Consider the following 17148-nt stretch of genomic DNA (forward strand, 5'->3'; position numbering starts at 1 on the left):
TTCAGCTGTCACCATCCTCTCCTCCAAAATGAACCACTTATCAAGTTCCACATAAGTCTCTTCTATCTAAGGGCATAATGCCCTAATTTCTTCTAAAATAAGATCCATGGAGACTGAAGAAGTAGATTTAGGGGAGAAGGACTGTCTTTTTTAGCCTTTTAGTTTAAGCCTTTCCCACTGTATGTGGAGGAATGACGCTGCCTGTGGGCACAACTGAAGAAGAAACCAAGAATGGTCAAGGAAGCGGAGTTCTCCATTTAAAATTGTGATAAAAGAGGACAGAGTGAAGTATCAGATAAATGTGAGAAGCCAGATTTGTGTTTTAGAGTGAAATTGAAGCTTTTGTCAATCTATTCATATGATGACAAGCAATGCACAATGAAGCGTCGACTGTAGAGAACGGCAAGGCTTCAGAGTACAGCGTCTGAAAAATTAATGGCACGTACGTTGGATTTCAGGTATAATACTGTTTATGATAAGAAAATCCTAGGAAAATGTGAGAGGAGGTGCTAAAGAGGTAAACAAACTTGAAAAAACAGAAAAAGACAATTGCAGCCTTTCTTGATAATGACGGGCACTGTGAAAGAGGTAAGACTTAAAAAAGAAAAATAGTTTAACATGACCTGAAACGGCCGCTAAATACAGTCCGGTGGTGCTCAGATTCCTCACATCGTCCGCAATGTAGAAAGTGCAAGGCGGCAGTAGAGAAAACTACCTTTGTAACCAAAGGTTCTCCTGTTGCTCTGTAGAAAACTGTGGGCATGCCGCCATCTTCCTTGGGCATCAAGCCTTGCACCCCTAGGCTTGAGACATATTTAAAAGGCTACTTAAGTGGATGGCACAATAAGTGCTTCAGACTCCCTAGTAACATTTAATTAGCAGGCCCTGTGCACATGTAGTACCACTTCACTGGGGACTTGCAAGTAAAGTAAATGTGCCAATTGGATGTAAGCTAATTTTACCATTTTTAAATGACCGAGCATGAGCACTTTAGCACTAGCTAGCAGTGGTAAAGTGGGCAGAGTCCTAAAAGCCAAAAAAAACCAGGTTCAGAAAACAGGAGGGTGAAGGCAAAAGGTTTGGAAATGACCCTGCAGAAATGGCCAAGTCCAACATACCCAACCATCAACCCTAAAAATCCCTTACTACCCCTATAAACTACCGGACTCTGAAGTCTAAAAAATACTTACTATCTTCATAGACAACCCATACCTGAACCCTAAAAATTCCTTACCACTCTTATACACTACCTATACCTGTCTCCTAAAAATTCCATACTAATTGTAAGGAAATGCCTCTTTTTGTATGGTCACCCCCAAGTTTTTCGACTCATGCTGGTCTTTTGACTGAGAGTGCACTGAGGCCTGCTAATCAAACCTCGGTGCCAGTGCCCTGACCCTAAAGTGTATGTCGAATTTGCTGTACACAATTAGAAACAGCTAACGTACCTGTAAGTCCCCAGTAAATGGTACCCAGGGCATGTAAGTTAGAGGGTACCCTAGGGCTTGCAGCACAGATTGTGCCACCCTGGAGATCCCCCAAGTAAAACAAGTCACCCAGTCCACCACTGCAGACTGGTAGAGCAGCCATACTCTGCTTGCCCGCCTTTGCCATTGAAAGTAATGGCAAAGCCTCAACTTCCCCTAGACATGTGAATTCATCCCTCCTGGCAGGCCTACCGAGCCCTAAAGACAGGGTGCAACATATGACACAGGAAGCATGTGCGCTTTACATGTCCGGAACAGTGCAACCAAAGTGAGCACTCCAAGGTATCAAACAACGTGTCACATTAAGCTCGACTTGCATCTCAAGTCGAAATTGACACTGTGTTGCCTTTAAACCTCCTGTCCCTTCCCAGGGACACATGGAGCCTGCTCCACGAAACGAGCTAACGACTCCCAAGAAAGAGAACAATGAGGCATTGTAGGCTAGGGAGGTGTCACCTCACTCCAGCAGGAAGCCCCAAAAAGCAGGCTTCAAAGGTGAAAGCTGCCTTTGAAGGGCAGATTTGTAACACCAGGGGGAGGGCTGCTCTATTGTTGATGTAGACAGACTGGCACAAGAAGTGGTGAGGGGAAACGAGTTGCCAAACTAGTTTCCCCAGGGGCATGAAGCCCAAAGGTAGCCACATCCGAGGTGTGGGCTAAGGAGGTCTGTACACCTGGAGAGGGATCTTGCCATCGTGGGAGTGGGCAGAATGATGCATTCTAGAATAGCTAGATGCCACACTCCACAGGAAGGGGTCATCAGGTGGGAGGAAACCTGGTTGCCTATTGGCTACCAGCTGCATCATCCGAGCATTATGAGGGGACCCAGACCCCAGATCGAGACCAACTCAGAAGAAGAGCTGCCCTGCAGCACCGAGGGGCCAGAAGGAGAGGCTGCACTGCCTAGGACTGCACTTGCTGCACCTGGTGGCTAGCGAAGAGAGAGACTGTGCCTGCTGTGCCCCGCTCAAGGTCACACTATTTCCAGAGCTCAATCAAGCAAGAGAACTCCAGTGTCCAGGTCACAGGCCTCCTGTTTGCAGCACAGGGTCACAACAGCTGAAGAAGCTTGCTCGGGCAAGTTGGTAGCCCAGTGTCTTCAAGCCGCTACCACTGCCGCTGTGCAGCACAAAGGACCAAGACCTGATGCCCAGGGTTGCACCCAGGTTAGCTGAGCCAGGGATGTTGTCTGGGAGTTGCTGGAACCCCCAGAAGGCTAGGTATTGACTCAAGAAGGATTTTTGTCTGACTGCGACAACGGGTGAGTGGCAGGCTAGTTACCAACTTAAGAAGGATTGGTTTGTGACTGCTACAATGGGCGAGTGGTAATCTAGTGGTGACAGGACTTCGTGGTATGTCAACCCGGCAACCAGGATCCCCTCACCATCTTCGTGGAACAAGGTATCCCTGCAGGAAGACCCCCGTCGCTGCATCCCATCCACAGCATTCTTTGAGTATCTTTCATCCCTCACATCAGGACCACTCTATAGGAATCCCTTGCTCTGCGGATAAGGTCCCTGGAACTGTTGAATGACGGCTTCGCCTGTGAAAATTACTGTTCTTGAGGACCTTGCTGGTCCCTTTGACTAGCTCCCTGACACTTACCCAAGTTTTCTTTGAAAAGGTTTCTAAGTGTCCAGTTCAGTGACTTTGCCAAGGCTTGTTCTAGGTGGATCGAAATTGCACTGATTTCTTATCGATTGTAAAATCTTTATCTCGAGAACCTCCTGGTGGCTCTTTTTCGTTCTACTGTCTAAATTCTTATAAAAATCCACCTATTTCTATAAATTGGTGTCTAATTAATTGAGTATCGTGTTGATTTCTTCAATTGTTCTGGTGCTGTTTAAAATCTTAACACTTGCTCCTCTGTGTAAGCCTTGCTGCTCAGTGTCACTGCTACGTAGGATTGAGCGAAGGGTTTGACATATGAAACCCATGGGTCCTAAACGGGTTGATAAGTGTAATACACGGTGAGGTTGCACTACCACTGTATATAATACAGCCGATTTCCTCACACTACTCCTATGCAATACCCATATCAAAACACTAAAAATGCCAATCCACCCCTAAAACTCCCCCCCAAAATATACTTTTATGTTCAGTTACATAGTTTTATAAACGTAACCATCCAGTTTATGACTGGAGTTGTCCCTTTTACAGGTAATCCAAACTAATGGTAAATTCAGAGTAATTGTATGGCGCATTAATGCAAAAGAGGGCACACAAGTGTCATAGTAATAAAGATGTGTATACACAATGGGGAGCTCTCCGTTATAACAGCATTGAACACGTTTACATCAAGCTGCTCTGGCATATTTGTAAAGTTTCTAGAATAACACCAGGGATATTTCAAAGGGTTCATTTTGCAGAACATATAATAGGTGTGGGAGAGTGACCATCTTGAAAAGGGACATTGTACCCCCAAGTGAGTTGCAGTGGAGGAGGTTGTCATGTAGGGAGACTAATAGGGGTGCCAAATTAGTTCCCAAGCCCACAACGACTCCTAGGTGGCATACCTTCCCAGATACTTATATTTTTCTCTAGTTATTGCCATTAGAGTTTGGTTCTCGATGTCCAGGTTTTTTCTGATCCACGGTTTTAGTGGCAATCCCAAATGAAATATGGAAAGCGGACACCCTTGTTGCATGCCATATTTAGTAAAAGAGGGTGGATGGTACTCATTTAAATATATCATGCCATTGGGTTAGAATATAGGATTTTGACATATGCATGTTCCGAAGTCCCAGGTTCATCCGCTCAAAAAGTTACGTTCAGTTCAAGGAATCAAAAGCCTTCTCAAATGTTACCAGTATATAATAGTGGATGGATCCATCCAGTCATTTGCTTATGACAGTGCAAGATGTAGCTTCCTCACATCGTGTGGTCGCTATCAGCAGCATAATAAAACTGTTTAGGTCTGGATGGATCAATTTTGGGATGGTCTTCACGATTCGGTTTGCCAGGGCTTTAGAAAAGACTTTGCTTTGAGGTTAATATGATAAATTGAATGGTAAAATCCACTCTTATCCATAGGGTGACTTAATTTCTGCACCAGGTTTGGGCACCACTACAGTGGTCGCCATGGGGAAGTCCTCCCGGATGTCCCAATGTTTATCAATTTGTCGGAAGTCACTTAGTGAACTCAGTTGAGAGGCCATTTGATTTCATTATCTTTTTGCCTTTTATTGTTGTCCGTGCCTCCACTAGCATTTCAGCTGTCAGAGGGTGGTCTAACACTGCTTGCATTGCGTCGTCCAGATGTGGGACTGTAACCCAGCCCATTCTGCTGGTACCTTTGGAGTCCCCAAAACATATAATCGGCCATAGTATTCCATGACGGCATTAACAATAGGCATCGGCCGGTGACCCTCTCCCCGGAATCAGTACTCCGCTAGGGAACCAACCTAGTGGGTTTGTCTTTGAGTCAGTTAGTATAGTAATTTTCTATTTTCACTCCAAACTTGTGAACCCTGCTTTGTGAGTCCAGCCTCACGGTGCACTCTGTTTTAGGACCAGTAGGTAATTACCAACTGGTGAAGATAGCAGCCTTCTCATGTGGATGCACAATGTTTTTCTAGTTGTCTAGTTTGACCTCAAGTCTAGTCATCACTGTCCCTCACGTTATGACCGTAAAGGCCTTCCAAAGCATGTAGGTGGATTGGGCAGTATCAGCATCTTGCTTCATGTAGGGCCCTTGTTTCGTCCATGAGATGTTGAGACAAGTATCCAGCCATTAGTTATGAAGTTAAAAACCACAGGGTACCTCACTGTTGTGTTTCAGACCACATTTTGTCTGGGTATGGTCACATAATTCTTGAGAGAGGGTGCGGGCACCCAATATGCAAGGTACATGCTGGGTGGAAATTACACAATAATCATGGTAAGAGATGGAATGATGTGATGCTGACAAGTAGGTTTAGACGCGAGCTTGAACATTGGAACCCAAAAGAAGTGGGCCAAAGGTGATATAGAGCTTATTGGTGCCTCTCCCAAAATCACCATGAAAGAGCCAAATAGCCACCCCCTCGTAATTGTATATTATTCCATACAATTGGCATTTTGAACACTCACTGCATCACAGCCATAGGAAACACGATTCCCTTCATGCAGCACCTTCACTTCAAGCTCCAAATTACAATCAACTACACCCAGAACGGAACAGAGGTCAGCCGCTCACCCAGAATGCAAATGACATTCACTATAGACATCACAGACTTCGTTGCTCCCCTTGACTTGGACTCCAAGGCCTTTGTCCGCCTAGGAGACCTCAACTTCCACAGACCCCAGCTCCTCAGTAATCCCCAAGAGCATCTTCAAACTCACCCAGCACATCACTGAACCTACCCACGTCGCCAGACACACCCTCAACCCCTGTCACCACTACCTTTAACAGAGTCAAGTTCACTGCCACAACACCCCTCACTTGGACTGACGACTTCATCGTCCACTTCCAGATAATCAACCCTCCTCTCACCCCAACCCTCCTTAAGACATACACCAACATCAGCCAGCCTAGCCACAACTGAGACAGTAGAACAGAAGCAGACTGGGCCCATGCTCTATGGAGACTAGACACGTCCATACCGGACGCGGACACAGCAACTCAACAATTGGTTATCCGACTGCACAAATTACCTGGCACCTGTCAAACACAGCCTCCACAAAAGAGCAAAAAATAAGGTCAACTGAGCAACCAAACAACACTGCAAACAATTAGAGAGGAAATTGAGAAATATGCTAAATAGAGGCTAGTTGGACATACATTCAGAGCCCCCCAGAGACAATACAGCCACCAGATCAGGGACAGCAAAAAGGTCCTAGTTCAGCACTATGAGAACAATGCTAACAGCAACAATGAAATCTTCGTGATCATCAAAGACTTCACCTCACCCTCAGCCTCCTCAAGTAACATCAACCCCTCGCAAGAGCTGTGTGACAGACCATCAGACCACGTCAGCAACAAAATACAATCATTTACAAAAACTTTGATCCTCAACCAGACCCTCACATCCTCGCCACAAGCCTACCAAGCTATCACACCGGAAACACCCTGTCCACCTAGAAGACGATCACCACGGCAGAAAGAACAAGCATCACAAGACTCATCCACTCCGGATCACCTATGGACTCATGCCCTCCCCACATCCACAATATGGTCGCCCGCATTATCTGCAGAGCACTCACCCATGTCCTGAACACCTCCATCTCCACCGCCACCGTCCCAGATGTCTGGAAACATGCCACAGTAAAGACTCTGCCTAAGCAACCTGCAGCAGACCCCACTCAACTGTTGTGTTATGTTATGTTATGTTAGGGTGAGTTTTAAATAGCGCTCAGCTACTCAGAGGAGTGTCCCGACTAGCAAACTAAAGACCAATCTCCATTCTACCTTATTCAGAAAAGATCAAGGAGAAGGCCATAAACGGACCACTCACCAACGACCTTGAACGACATAAATTCTGGACACCTTGCAATCCAGATTGTGAACAAATCACAGCACAGAAATCACACTCAGCATAACCATAGATTACATCAGGATGCTGCTCAACTGAGGAGAAACAACCGCCCTTGTCCTGCTTGACCTTTCAGCAGCTTTTGATGTGATCTCCCACTCCACCGTGATCAAAAGACTTTGAGTCTGGCACCCAAGACTGCTCCCTCAACTGGATTTGCTGCTTCCTCATGGGAAGAACACACAAAGTCATCATGACACCTTATATGTCGGAAGCCAGAAATCTCATCTGTGAAGTATCCCAAGGCTCGTCTCTTAGCCCAACCCTGTTCGTAATCTACATAACACCACTGGCTGACATCATCAGATTGTTTTTAGTTGTTGGAATGCGAATAATTGACAGTGTTACTTATGTACCAGGTAAATGGTTTTTACTGTGAGGTGGTGGGGTCACCAGGTGGTTGATATTTGTGTAGTTGTATGCTGTGAAATTCTTTATTTGTTGCCTCCCTAGTAAAGGAAAGTTAATCAACAGCAGACTCTGTTGTCTCTTTTTTTAGTTGCTGGGTGGGTCTTTGATGGTAGTGTATTAGACTATATTTTAACAAGGATACAGCACAACATTAGGACCAGATGGTATTAGGGGGAGTTTGTGGACAAAGTTGCGATACCCCTCGTATGTTGAAAGTATATGCCTTGGTGTTTTGATTCAGGGACAGTCCTCTGGTTGATTTGGAAGTATGGACTCAATGCCTTTAACTGCTCCTCTGTCTAATGTTACTTACATTTTTTAAAGCTCTTGATATTTATATTTGCAGACTGGGTTCTCCTCATAATTTCAAAGCTCTTGTCTGTGACAGATGCAAACTAATTTTCTCTGGTTTGCATTAATGACTAGACTTCTAAATTTTGGAAATCAGTCTATTTTAGATGTACTTGTTTCTGGCTACAATAGGCATAGTTTCACAGTTATAAGGTCATGGTGGCTTTCGACTCGTTTCACAATCCTCTTGTCTAATCTTGTCTAGCATTTATATACAAGTCCTGTTTATTTAAAAGGGCTATCTAGCGGGAAGATTTCTTGATATCAAGGTTGTTAATCCTCCTTTTGGTCTTCCGTTGTTCAGCTTTATAGCAGGATTACTATATGCAACATATCCATCCAGTTCTACGATATCAGTTGTCAGGTCCCTTGGAAACAGCAAATATGACGTTTCATGATGGAGGCTCACTCTTTATCACTGATTTTGGCTGTAAGCCTGACAAGGTTCCAACTTAAAACTAGACATTGTACACTGCCGGCCTAGTTCGTCCACAGTCCTATGGATTATCAAGAAATGTCCTTGCTGGTACTGAGCCAATTTCCATGTAAAATGTGATCTTGCAGACACGGGCTAGCGTTTGATGACCCAAGTTGTGAATGCTCTCTACTTCCTTTTGTTTGGCAGTTGTGTTTTTGAATATTTTGCAAATCTTCCTGCCTAAAATAATCTGTTAGCGGACCAAATGTGGCTTTGGACAATTTGGCTTTTCGGGAATTTATAGATCAGTGGTTTTGCTTCATTCATGTCTCCCAGGATTCCTGGTTAGGGCTGTGCTCTAGTTGGGCATATTGATATTCCCCCAGATGCCTGAATGACTCAATTGGTCAACTACTTTCTGATTTATCCAACACATTTCAGTGAGCTCTCTTTTTTTCTCTCTTTGGTGGATTCAAAAATCTAACCCATGTTAGATCTTTTGATGTGACAAGTTCCAGACCTGGTAAAGATTTGATCAGTTTGAGAATATTTCCCCTATTCAATATGTTGTGGGGTCTCCCTCGACCGGAATCTTGGACTGAATAGTATAAAGTTAGATTGCATCAGCTCCTGAAATTCTGCTTTGCAGTGCGAGTCATTTCTAGATTCACAGTCTATGCATTGTTCCACCATGTAGTGATTGGTTGTATTTTTTTATTTAACTATGTTATCCATTTGGCTATTGGTCCCACCTTGATGATGTCCGATGCAGCTACTAGAATCCTCTGTACATTTTACTCATCTTAAGAGAATTTTTTCAGCCACTAGGTCTGTATGCACGGACATGAGCTCCTGGCCTACGGGAAGAAAGGAAGGGTTTTTTCCTCGATGGAGAAAGCACCGAAACTCCTGCATCCAACACAGAGAGAAGACGCCGATAAAGACCGGAGGTTTTTTTTTCCCACAGACCACTTGGGACGTAGAATGTAAGTAGGTATGGAACACTCCCCATTCTGTTTCTGCCCAAAGTGCCACTACAGGTTTGCAAAGAAGGATAGTCACAACGTCTGCAATCTCTACCTGCCAAGAGACCATCGAGCAAAAGACTGCAGAGCCTGTACCTTGTTCAAGACAAAGACCCTGAAGGCAAGACAAGCAGAGATGGGCACACCTCACCATAGCGCAGTCCCAAAGGACAGATCCTGTACAGCAACTCTCTCTGCAATGATGAAGCCCTGGGAGCCACTGAGTTGGCGCAAGGGGAGACTTCTAAAGTTAAGGAGGACATCGGAAGAACAAAGACGCTGAAAAGACCTGTGCAAGGAGGAAACAGCGACGGGTAACAAGTCTGCGTCCTGGTGCCGATACAAAGACATTGTAGTCAAAACACTCCAAGCCTGTCCTATTGCGGAAATGTTCTGCCGTTGAGGGAAAAAGAATAGAAAAGGAGCCTCATGATTCAAGCAAATGGCCACCGACGATGGCAAGCCATAGAAACCAGCCTCGAAGTAGAAAGGTGATTGTGAGCACAGGAGGGAAGCACTTCAACAACCAGACATCTCAACATCTAAAAAGAGAACAATGGCCATCGATGTCAATCAGTAGGCTCTCAACATCGAGAGAAAAAAGAGGAGACTCGTGCCCGAGATAGGGGGAACTGCTTAGGAGGCAGCAAGAATTCAAAGAAGCTCTGAAGGGATACAGAATCCCTACTGGGGAAGGATCAAACAGAACCAGAGCCAGACCTCAGAGACTTCGATCAGCCGGACAACCCTGAATAAGCAGAGGAAACTAAGAGAAAATATGCGCCTACACAACGGGGGACAAAGAAGAATATGACATAATGTTCGGCATTGAATGCTCAATGGATTAAGGCTGGCAATACATTCAGAGACTTTCTGAAGAAAGTATTGCTATGTACCCCTCCAGACCATGCAAGCCAGACATTGTTGCCTACAACGCTGTCATCAAGAGAGCAGCTGTAAAATATGGGGCAAGTTGAAAGAATATCAAGGTGAATCCTCATTCTTACTGGAAATTCTAATAACTTGAGAAAGGAAGAATCTGTATCTTCCCATGCTACCAAGCATCACTGATCAAGGGAGAGAAGCATTAAGGATGCCATCTACAATCAAAGTGGTAACACCAGGGTTGAAAATATAAACAATCCTTCTAGGACCCAGTTTACATCAGGTGTACATTGTAGGCAGATTCCATTATAGTCTCCACAGCAGGAAGGAGAGCCAACGTATCCGCAACCTTGGGGTATTGCAGGGCATGGAGAAAGACAACTAGACCGCAAAGGAGGTGGGAGCCCCACAGTTCCGAGGAGTTTTCAGGGGTTACACCGCAAGCAACAAGAAGACCCATGAACACCCAAGCCCCAGCACAGGGGACCACACAACTATGGCAGTACTCAGGCATGCAGTCAAAGCTCTTTCAGGGGAGAACAAGGGGCAGAGGATCAGCCCCAAGAGGGGTAGAGCCCTCAAGCAAGTGACTCCGCACTGAGGATCCCCCCACATGTAACATCACTGGGGGAAGAACTGAAGGATTCTTCCATTACTGGCGTTTCATCGCCTCTGACAAATGGATCCTAAACATTATCTGTCATGGATATTGTATCAAACTGTTAAAACAGCCTCCACATTTCAAACTAAGGACCAGACCAATCAACCCCAAAGAACAAAGATGCCTCAAAGAAGAGGTCGACCTATTACTGAAACAGCAATAGAGTGAGTCCCAGCAGTGTAGGGAGGACAGGGTGTTTTCTCTATTTCCTGGTACAAAAACCAGACAAGGCCTAGGACCCATCCTAGACCTCAGAGCTTTGAAAAGGTACATCAAGACACAGAAGTTCAAGATAACAACTCTCCAAGGGGGCATACCACATTTGAGAAAGGAGCCTATATGGCAACCATAGATATCAAAGATACATACCTTCACATCTCCGTGAACCAAAAACACCAAAGGTTCCTGAGGTTCGGAGCATACAAATTACACTACCAGTTCAAAGTCCTGCCATTCTGCATTAAATCACTGCCAAGGGTATTCACAAACTGCCTAGCTGTGGCGCTGCACTCCCAAGGAGGAAGGAAGTACACATGTACCCTTACCTGAACAACTGACTAGTAAAAGCAGAATCATTTGAGAAATGCCAGGAGAGCATATGGATCACAACTCAAACCCTGCACAAATTAGAGTTCTCCATAAACCAAAAAACGTCCGCACGTACACCACAGAAAGAAAAGATTTTTCTAGGTGCACGGCTAGACTCCAAACAAGTGTGGCCCTTTCCCACTGAGAAAAGGATCGACACGGTGTCAGATCAGATTTGCCTTTACTAAATGTAAATGTAAATGTAGTTGAGCTTATATAGCGCACAGCTACCCGCAGTGGGTTTCCCGGCGCTTGCTTAGGGAACCCTTCCTGGTATTCCCCTGTGAGATAGCAGGGTATCCACAAGGTGAAAGTCAGGCATCCCGCCGCGAGGGGCCGTTTACTAGAAGGTACAAGCCCTGACAGTGACGATGGTGGTAAACATGTTAGGCATGATGACATCATGCTTTCCCCTCAGCCCAAAGGCAAGGCTTCACATGGAACCAATTCATGAATGGCTACAGAGACATTGGCCAGTGGACCACCTATCCTACGTTGGATGCATCAGTTACCAGGTGCTGTTCAAGTAAAGCACATGGTTCAGATGGTTTTTATAGTGGTAAGAGAGGAGGTGAGTCAGAATTTGCGTGAAATGGTGAAGGAAGGTATAATTGAACCTGTGGAGGCTTACAGTTGTATTGTGCGCCATTTGGATTGTCTTCTACAGCCAGCGTGTTTCACAGAATAATGTCACAAATATTTGAGGGTTTTACGAATGTTATTTTCTTTCAAGATGACATTTTGATTTACGAAGCAACTGTTGACCAACATAATAAAATTTTGAGGAAGGTGAGGGATGTGGGCCTTGTTCTGCGCAAAGAGAAATGTGTGTTTCTGTGTGAAGAAGTAGAGTATTTTCGGCCATACTATTTCTTGTGAAAGAGTGAAACCTAAGAGACCTTTTGAAAGCAATAAAGTTAGCACCACAACCTAAAGACAAAGATCAGTTAAGGTAATGTAGGGGGCTTATAGAATATTACGCCAAATGTGTGGAGAACGTTGCTACTAAGACAGAGGATTTGAAAGTTTCGTTGAGAAAAGGGTGTACTTTCAGGTGGAGTGATGTTCACAGATTTGCTTTGACAAAATCAAACAAGATGTTTGTAATGCTGTCGCCTTTGTGAGATGCTTTCTGACTGAGACAGAGAAAAATTACTTGGTCGTTCAGCGTGAGGCATTGGTGGCAGCTTGGTCAGCGGACTATTTCAGAACATATCTGTGGGTAGTAAATTTCAAGACGTGGACAGACCATAAGCTGCTGATGAAAGTCTTGACTCCTGGAGGGACTGGGAAGGGGTCTGCAAGATTGGCAGCTCGGTTACAAGAAATCATGTATTCCATTGAGCATATGCCTGGGTGACGAGATGCTCAAGCTGATTCTCTTTCACAAAGGTCTGTGGAGTGGAAGCTTGTTGATGGTGAGGAAGAACGCAATAAAAAGGAGGGGGGCAGTGACTTGGTTGGAAGATGTTGCACACTATGGAATAGGTGTTTTCGCTAGGGATGAGAGTGTGCAAGAAATGGCTATGGATGAGATTTTTCATGATGTTTGCATGATGGTGGTGGTTGGACGCAGAAGAGAGAGTGCTGTCGCAATATCTTTGAGTGCATTTGTTAAGGTACTTGACAAATTATCTGTCAGTAAAAATAGATTTTTAATGAGGGGGACAGATTTGGAGGAAAATCATTCATTTGGCACATGAAGGGCACCTGGGGCAGACCATGACCAAAGGAGAGTGAAGGAAAACGTTTGGTGGCCGGGGGTGGATGTGCAAACTGTCCAATGGGTAGAAAGGTGTGTAGACTGTAGGGAGAGTGATAAAAGTCTTAAAGTTGGTGTGTAGTCTGAAGCGAGTCATATTCAGGATCCTAAGGAAGTGTGCCATACAGTATGTATGGTTATATTGGACCACTGGCGGAAGTAAGTCAGTATTTGAGGTTTGCTATGTTTTTGGTGGACGCTTATTCCAAATGGTTGGAGGTCATATCCATGAAGGATGTTTCGACTAGGAGTACCGTAATGAACTTACGTGACTTCTTTAGGAGAGAAGGTTGTCCTCATACTTTAACAGATAATGGCACTCAGCTACCGTTTTGTGAAATGAAGGAGTTTCTTGATACGCTGGGTATCAAATATCATCGCACAGCTTATTATAATACACAAGGTAATGGCATTACAGAAAGAATTAACCGCATGGTCAAGGGGACTATGCAGTTGGCCTTGCAGAGTGGAACAGATGTTCTCTTCCAGGGGATCCTCATCTGAATATTCCCGCACATGCACATTACCCCGGAAATACTAAAAAATATAAATGAAAACATACATATACAGATAAAATCATGTCATCACACATCAATGCAGCCCCTATAAAAGAGGCTAATCAATGTAATAATAAGCAACTGCTTTTGCAACTACATACTAAGAATATAGACAACAGGAGGGCAAACATTACTTGAACTCTTTTTAATGAGTAGAATCAAAACCAATCTGTAAAAGAGTAAGCATTGTTAGCCTATAGGCTGCATTGAAACCCAATAGCATAGAAAATGAAAGCAATTGCAAACACAACAAGCATTTACAATGCAATGGTTTTGCCTTTGTTAAAGTTAGAGCTATTGGCATTGCTCTTGACATTATTTTTATTTATGTTTTTTTAACATAAATAAATGGCATTGTCATTTACAATGCCAATAGCTTAATCTCTCGCAAATGACAAACACCCACACAGAGCCCCCCACACACACCCACACAGAGCCCCCCACACACCCACCCACACAGAGCCCCCCACACACACAGCCACACAGAGCCCCCCACACACTGCGAGCCCCCCCACACACACTGCGAGCCCCCACACACACTGCGAGCCCCCACACATTGCAGGCAACAGAGGCACGTAAACATCTCTTAGGCGTAAGGCATTCTGAATCATAATTTGAGTAAGCTGAGGTGGGGTTGCTTTTGGAGAATTGTATGCTAGGAATGTCATTCTATTGTAGAAGACAAAGGCCAAAAAAAGTAGAAATAATATTTCAACAACAATAGAAAATGTAAGGGAAATATATTTGGAGTTTCAAGATCATAGTTCTGACCTATAGAGAGAATATTTCAACTAGGAAGTTAAGCTACTTTGTTTAAGGATATCCAATTCCCTAAATTAACACTTTAGAAAATACTGGAATAAATAAAGGAAAATCTGCAGAGCCAGTTGGTTTTCCGGAAAAATTATATACTAGTTATTAGAGGAATAATGAGTTACTGTAGTTCAAAAATTATAAACACAATTTGTCTCTCTCTATGTGTATCTATCTATATATATATTATTTTTGAGAGAGATATATATATTTTGTATTACTAGCATCATAAAAGTATGTTTGGCATTGACTTACTAAAATGTGGAGAAGCGTACAGTCAAGTACACAAAATCGTAGGTTTACACCGATACAAATGACACAAGTCGAGTTGTGCACGTGAAGTGCAGTGTTTTCAAAAGTGTGCTTTGCGACATTCCTAACAAAAAGATAAAGATCTGCCTCAGCAAGAGGGTGGGTGTTGCCCAGGATCCTACATAGAGGTGCCTGTTGCCTACAAAGCCTGGATCATTTCTTGCCTCCTACATGCATTATTTTTATGATTTTTCAGTGATTCCAAGTTTTCCATACATGCTATGAAGCATAGACTGCATAAAATGCGGAACATGGAATTGTTTAGGAAAGGGGTAGAGGATCAAACAATGGAATGGAATTCCTATAAACGACCCTTCGCTTGGGTAAGTAACGCCATAGGCTGGCAGATAAAGTCTCTGTAAATTTTAACCTTTATGAATGTGCAATCCTACAAGTTTAGAAAGTGCACACGTTCTATTGGCTAAAATATGTAATTTGTGAACAAGTAATAATCTCAGCTTTGACATAATTCATGTGAAGTGTGGGTCAGGAAACCAGTGCCATTTGCCCAATATATAGGTCGTAGCTATTGCTTTGCCGAGTTTTCCCTTGTAATCTGCGCTTCGAAATAGTGACTCAGAGAAAGTGAAAGTCAGCTGCCATATTAAACTTGTACATCTCAAAATAGCACTACAGAATACTCACCGGTCTGAGGACTCGCACCACCTCCTTGAGGACCCCCTCCACGTTCCGCATCGAACACAGCACCAGCGTGCAGACCACAGCATCCGCGGAGCCGCTGGCCACCGCCGACATGTCTTCCCCAGACGCCACGAGGAAGCGCGTGAACCGGACGTGGTCATTTTCTGCAACGCTCTTGCCCAGGAAGCGCTCGAAGTCTGGGTTCGGATCCGTGCACGTGACTCGGCATCCTGGCGGGAAAAACTGGAAATTTGTTCCCGTTCCGCTTCCGACCTCCAAAATGTTGAGCTTCCCCCCGGGGCCGGCGAAGTCTAGCATATTGGTGAAAAGAGTCTTCTTGAAGGAATGCATCTTCCGGTTGTAGACGTGGCTAAATGTGGCCAACACGTACGGAAACATCTTATTGGCTAGTGGCTGCCATACTCCTAAGAGAGCCAAGAGGTGCACTGGCAGGGTCAGCAGCATGATGCCCCCCTGAAGGGTGGCTATGAGAAGGCCCATGTTCGGAGCCGAGGGCGCCGCCGCCTCTGAGGTCTGCGCTCTCGAGCTGATGCGTGTCTGAGCTGCGCTGGATTTACTTTGTAGGAATAATGCACACCATATGCACAGATGAGTCCACATTCAGGTTACCGGTATGTTTTTTCGTTACAAACAAGGGTGTTCCATAGCACACAAAGCTGGAATTAATAGTATATATTTTGTACACGATAAATAGATTGCCAATCATGTCCAGAATTATTCCTTTATGCAAGGAAATGTAATTAATTAATTTGTTTTTTTATAAAGAAGTAACGAATAAATAAATATTTGCTACAAGTCGATGCTCTAGAGTGCTTTAGGGTATTGTGCGTTGGGGGTTCTTCAGGAAATGTAGGATAAATATCTCACTGCAGCTCGTAATCTAAAATATGCAAATAACATTAGCGGCGTGCGGTTAGCAGCTGGGATAACGTCCAATTGTGTTATGAATTAGCCATTGGGAAATATTTCAATCATTGTATGCAGTCCCATTTCGCCCAGAAGTTTTTGCGTTTTATTCTCCTGCATCACTGTTATTTGAGGATGGTGTTGTAAGGCAGGGCCGGTGGCATATGCCGGGAGTTTATTAGCCCGTCTTGTACCATGCTGTAATTGTATTGTGCACTGGGTTAATTTCGGCCCGTGGAGTGTACCGTTTTGGGAGCAATAAAATGGCAGTGGATGATCACTATCGTTCTCCAGTGCCTCGTGCGATAGATATGCATGTGGGTGTATCCAATAATGCACGTATTGTGCTTGGGTGCAAAGATAATAAAGCGGCAAGTCTGGGGCCCCGAAACTACCTTGTGTATATGGCAGAGTAAGCTCCTTCCACCCTACCTTGGGTTGTTTGCCTGCCCATGTAGGGGTGGTCATACAGGAGCGCAGTCTTGTGAAAAACTGTTGTGTGAGTGCTGTGGGTATGTTTGTTAATAGAAAAATAAAGCGGGGCAACACCATTTTCTGGATTGCAATTCTGTCGGCTATTGATAGTGGCAATAGGACCCATCTCACAACCTGGCTTTCCAATTTTGTGAGAGCAGTGCCATAGTTTTCACATGTCATCAATTTGGGGTCATGGTGTATTCAAACACCGAATTCATTGGCTTGGCGCGCGGCAAGATGGCAGTGCTGTAGTGCTGCTCTGCCGGCCACCGCGGAATATCCTGCCCTACCTGAGTCAGCTGCCAAAATTCTGGACGGG

At 44.5% G+C, this 17148-nt stretch overlaps 1 protein-coding gene and 1 pseudogene across 1 annotated transcript in view; one reads left to right on the forward strand and one right to left on the reverse strand.

Moving 5' to 3' along the window:
- Nucleotides 1-17148, forward strand: part of TSEN54 (tRNA splicing endonuclease subunit 54) — a 199717-nt gene that overhangs the window by 165974 nt on the left and 16595 nt on the right. The gene's annotated exons all lie outside the window — the stretch shown is intronic.
- LOC144770207 (thiol S-methyltransferase TMT1B pseudogene) lies at nt 14742-16577 on the reverse strand (annotated as a pseudogene).

Source organism: Lissotriton helveticus, chromosome 7, assembly GCF_964261635.1.
Source record: "Lissotriton helveticus chromosome 7, aLisHel1.1, whole genome shotgun sequence".
Lineage (NCBI taxonomy): Eukaryota > Metazoa > Chordata > Amphibia > Caudata > Salamandridae > Lissotriton > Lissotriton helveticus.